Source organism: Silene latifolia, chromosome Y (assembly GCF_048544455.1).
Source record: "Silene latifolia isolate original U9 population chromosome Y, ASM4854445v1, whole genome shotgun sequence".
In the NCBI taxonomy this organism is placed as follows: domain Eukaryota; kingdom Viridiplantae; phylum Streptophyta; class Magnoliopsida; order Caryophyllales; family Caryophyllaceae; genus Silene; species Silene latifolia.
In genome coordinates, this window is record NC_133538.1 from 187,130,354 (window position 1) to 187,136,059 (window position 5,706).

Consider the following 5,706-nt stretch of genomic DNA (forward strand, 5'->3'; position numbering starts at 1 on the left):
TTTGCAGTGCATCACAAAAATCCTCATAACTCGCTTCATTTTCGGATAGATCTTCGTACTCCGAGTCATATAAACTATCAACAACGATAGGCAACTCGGGTCCTTCCTGGGAAAGACCACTCTCCGCGTGCCTAAAGGTCGTCTCAGCAGCTAGCTGAGCTATTTGAGACTCAAGCTCATCGATTTGAGCGTACGTATGTCTATTATACTCTTGCTTTTTTAATGCAAGTGTCTTGATCAAAGATTTTAGCTCCGCAATCTCTTATTTCTGTCTATCAGGATGTGGAGCTTGTTCTCGTGGTAGCCAGACGAACGGAGGCTTTTGATAGCCTCGTTAATAAGGTAAATGTGGAGGCACAACTACAACGGAATGGCTAGCTTGTCTACGGTGCTTGAACGCATAGACCTCGTTGTTCTCTGCCATGCAAATAGCTGCATTGTGCCCAGCAGCACCACATCTCCCACAGTAAACCACCTGCTGCGCCATAGGATGGAACATAGGTGGAGGTCAAAGGTACTCAAGCCTTCCCTTTGACGATGTTTTACCTAGAACTGTTTAGGCAGGACCTGTAAGACATATCAAAACAGCACTAAAGAAAAAGATGAGAACGGCCTCGAGGAATAAATTCCTTGAGGCTAAAAACAGACAAAATTAAAACAAGTAAATAAAGTAGTTGCGTCCCTGGCAACTGCGCCAAAATTTGCTACCGTCGTCAGGTACCAAAAATAAATACCTAGTTACACTAACAGAAGCTTGCAATAAGTAGAGTCGATCTCCACAGGGAGGCGATCACTATCTACTTGTCAACTCGGTCTGTCTAAAGTCACCAGAAGGGGGTTTGAAATGATTTAACAAAACTACTGAGATTAAGGCAAGAGGAAATAAAAAGAGAGATTAACAATAAGAAAAGGGAACTAGGATGTCGGGTCATCAATGATTATCGATCAATTGCAGCTAAGGTCACATATCAATCAGTTGTATCGGTCTAAGGGGCAACGAATATCTCCTTCCGGTCTCAATTCGCCCTAAAACACTAATAGCTTAGCTTCCGCCCTCACTAAAGTGCCCTAATTCTCACTGCAAGTCTCACCTCTTCCAACCTTCCGGTCTAGGTCAAGGATTATCAATGTTAAATAAGCTAATTGCATCGATTCAATCAACTAGTTACACTTAAGAGCAGTGATAAACCACAAAGACATAATAACAACGACAGATCTGCAAACTAATTAACAATTAACAATAATCTTTGACTCCTCTAAATCCTAGAAGGGATAATTAGCTAGACATAATGATAAAGGAAATAAGAGCGAAAGATAAAGAAGAAATAAACATTGCAAATGAAAAGGAGAATTAAATAGAGAGAGTAAGGAAAGAGATTACAGACTTAGATCCCGAAAAGAGAAGCAGTGTAACGTTCAACAGAGAGAAAGCGAAAAGATTAATGTATATCGTGTCGTACAAATGACGTCTGATCGTTCCTATTTATAAGAAATAGGATTTTATTTGACCTAATAAAGAATTAAAGCGAAAAGCCCGAGCCCAATAGAGATTTACTCGATCGAGGACTTTTATATCCCTTGATCAATCAAAACAAAGCTAAAACCTCTCGATAGACTACTTTAGGTACTTGATCGAACACTTATCAAATAGGCACTACTCGATCGAGTAGAAAAAGGAGTCGATCGAACACAATTATACTCGATCGAGTACTTTCATCACGCACTGAACTTCAAACGTCTGCCATTTCTTCGTTACTTGAGCAAACAGGGCATTTCCGGCGGCATTGGAAAGTTAAGAGGACAGCCTTTGATCTCCAATTAGAATAACCTGAAAATAAGTTGTAAAACTTGAGATATGGCTCTTCAAAGTAGGCACTAGTAATTTGAAGTTCTTCCTTTGCTCGCCTAGCTATCTTACTTCTTTTCGCATCTCAAAATAGTATTCTTAAAGATCCGACTCAACTCCTCTCCTAAATGCATGCATAGGGACATGTATTAAGCTTGATTTAGCTTCTCTTTGGTTCATTCCTGCAAATAAGACAAGAGAAACCAAAGTAGACAATTCGGAGACATTTGTAGCTAAACACTACTAAATATGCATCGGAATGCGTGCAAATGAAGTATATCAAATCTCCCCAAACCAAACCTTTGCTTGTCACCAAGCAAACTATATGCAAAACTAATAGAACGGAAAAAAAACTCAGAGCTAGCTATAACTTATCTACTTAAACCAATTTAATGCAGTCAAAAATTAATAGTTATAGCTACAGCAGTCAATACGCAAACGAGTTATATGATGTCCATAAACAAGGCTGACCTATCGACTTTGCAAGAGCAACCAAATCGGACTCTCACGTGGTCACTCTTATATCATGAAGGAAAGGGTGAATAATTATGTGCAAGAGGGAAAGAGAATACAGTCACTCACCTAAACTGCGACCTACATAACATGCATGCAACAAAAATGATAGACAATTCGGGGACTGATGTGACCATAATTAGCACACATTTAGTCCCCGACTTAGCATTGTTCCCATGCTTTTTAGTGCATTTTTGAGTCATTTATTGTCTTTAGTTCTTTGTTTTGCATATTCTTTGAGGTTTTGTGTCCTTGGTAGGAAAGGAGTGTAAACCTTGCATTTTCATGGCAAAATGAGACTAAATTGATTGAATCCAATGACCAAGCATCAAGGAGAGACAAGATTAGAAGGCCTTTGTACATATTATAGTAGTTGGGCAATGATGAGGAAAGATCCTTGCATCTCCAAGGAAATCCCCAAGGATTTTATGAAGAAAAGGGAAGAAAAGAAGAAGAAACACGGCTGAGCAGCAATCCGCCCGTCTTCCCCTGCAGACGCCCGTCCTCCAGGACCACAATCCGTGCGTCTTCTACCAAAGACGCCCCGACAGCAGCACCCAGAAGACGCCCGTCTTCTCCCAAGGACGCCCGGGAAGACACTGCTCAATCCGGCCGTCCCGTGCCTAAGACGCACGGATTCCAAGACAGCGCAAATCCGTTTCTTCAAGCTTCAAGAAAGATGCCCTTCCTTCAGAAAATACCGGCGTTTCCTAAGTAGGGACTTAATCGTCATTTAAGCCCTTAGTTAACCCTAATGCATCCACCTAATTTCCACTATAAATACCCCATTAGTCTAATTAGAAGATGTTCTTCTTTTCAAATCTTAGAGTAGTTAATATCAATCAAATATCTCTTTAGTTTTGTAATCAACAATTAATCAAGTTTTAATACAAGTTTTATTTCCTTAATCTCTCTTTTGTTCATCCTTTATTTTGGGTAATTGAAGATTATTTGGGTTATTATTGGGAGATTGACAACCTCTCAATCAAGCATCAAGTACTTCTATTATTCTTTGCTTTATTATTGGAATCATTAGTAGGTATAATTCTCTTAATCCCTTTTTAATTATTGCTAATTACTTTCATTTGTTCATCATGTTTCACTTTGTTGGTATGATTGACAACCTTGCTAGCATGTTCAACATGAAAATGAGTGAGTAGTTCCATAGCTAGGGTTAATGGGTAATTAGGGGAAACCAACATGGGGAATGATTCATGCTTAAATTAATATGCTTTCATGGTTTATTTGCTTGCTTGTTTTGATCTCAACTCATGCACATGTTATGTTTGATGAAATATGATCCTATGAATCCTTGCATTTTTTACTCATCACCTATCTTTTCAATGAGACTTGTAAGACATAAACCACCTCGAGTCTCATTAGACCATGCATGTTGTTGAGTAGGGAAGACTAAGTCGACTTGTAGGTGTTGTACAATCTAATCGATTCGGCTCCGGGACCCAAACTTTCCTAGGATTGTAAGATATAACCCAACTCAATCCATCACAACAATAATTGCTTGCTTATAATTTGAGAACATGTTTGTATGATCAATTCCCATGAATCCCCTATGACCCCATGACATCCTAGTGCTTTTTATCAATTGCTTACAACCCTCTCAATTCATCTTGCTTATTTACTTTCATTGCTATTTAGTTTAGTGACCTTCTACATCATCCCAAATTGTGACACACCTAAGACACCACTAGTTTCAATAGAAATCTCATCTCAATTCCCGTCCCTTGGGATCCGACCTTTACTTGCCTCTTTACTTATTGTAGAGTTGTTTGTGAAGTTATAAATTGTGTTTTGGTCTAGGTGCTTCCAACGACAATTGTTCCGAAAAATAGAATATAGCATCCGAAATAGTCCGACCAAAAATGGCACCTTGTCGGGGACGGTGTTATCTTGATTTACATTTTCTTATATTGTTATTAGTTGTGTCTTTCTTTGTCTTGAGGAAGTAAAACTCGTCAAGGTTTGTTCTAATTGTTTTCGAGCTGTTTGATATTTTGCATTTCTAGAAGGTCACAAGGTGATTTGTTATCTTTTGATCGTGAAATTGAAAGAACTTTGACAACCAATAGAAGACTTGCTAGGAGAAATTTGAGAGGTATTAGTGAGGTTGTAGATATTCAACCAACTATTGAGTTCATCAACCCTTTTGCAAGAGAAGGTGAGGAGAACCCAACACAATATACAACACAAAATCAACCCACAATGCCTAAGTTTTCATCACATTCCGTACCCACCGAGGAGAACCTACCCAATGGTACTCCCACACCACAACATCTAACCAGAAATTTCATTGCCAAATCCGCATTTATCCAATTAGTCGAAAGGAGCCAATTTAGGGGGATGCCTAGTGAAGACCCTCATTCTCATATGGAGACCTTTTGTGACTATTGTGATGCGATTTCTCAAACCGGTGTAACTCAAGACCAAATTCGATGGGTCTTATTTACTTTTTTCTCTAATTAGCACCGCGAAACAATGGTTGAAGGGCTTGATAAGGCCACTCTCGGAATTGATTCTTGGAAAAAGTTGGCTCTAGCTTTCTACAAAAAATTCTACCCACCGGAAAAGACTAACATGCTAAGAGCTCAAATTACGGGTTTTAAGCAAAGGGATAAAGAATCTTTGTATGAAGCTTGGGAGCGGTTCAAGGGAATTTGTCGCTCATGTCCTCACCATGGACTTAGCGAGTGGTTCTTGGTACAACAATTTTGGAACGGTCTATATGAAGATTCAAGGAACATTCTCAACATGGGATCAAATGGAATGTTCACCGAAGTTGATGACAATCAAACTTGGAACAAAATTGAGGAAATGGCGGTCCATAACTCACAATATAGTAGACCTCGCAAGGCTACTAGAGGAGGAAAGCATGAAGTAGACTCCGTTACTCAATTGGGTGCTCAACTTAGTGCTCATATTGATACCATCAATTTGAAGTTTGAAAAAGCTATGGCTAGACTTGAAGAAGCCTCGAAATCACCAAAGCATCATGTTAATGCCATGACGGCATCCTCATCAATCCCAAGTGGGATATGTGAGAATTGTGGAACTTTGGGACATGACTCAAGTGAATGTAGGGGTACAAATAAACAACTGAATGCTTTCCAAGCATACAAGAGTGTTACCCCTTATTCCAACTATTACAATGAAAACACCAAATTCCATCCAAATCTCTCATACAAAAGCCAAAATGTTCAAAACCCTCAAACAACATACACCCCACCTCCCATGAGAAACCAAAATCAAAGACCCTTTTACAACCAAAACCAAGGTTACCAAAATCAAAATCCATACAATTAACAAAATGACCAAGGTTTTGATGTTCAAAA

General features: G+C 39.1%; 1 non-coding gene across 1 annotated transcript; it reads right to left on the reverse strand.

Annotated features, from left to right (window-relative positions):
* Positions 1-4,951: 4,951 nt before the first annotated feature.
* On the reverse strand, positions 4,952-5,058 carry LOC141634576 (small nucleolar RNA R71). Its single transcript, XR_012539303.1, has one exon. It is a non-coding gene; the product is annotated as a small nucleolar RNA R71 (small nucleolar RNA).
* Between the last annotated feature and the right edge of the window lie 648 nt (positions 5,059-5,706).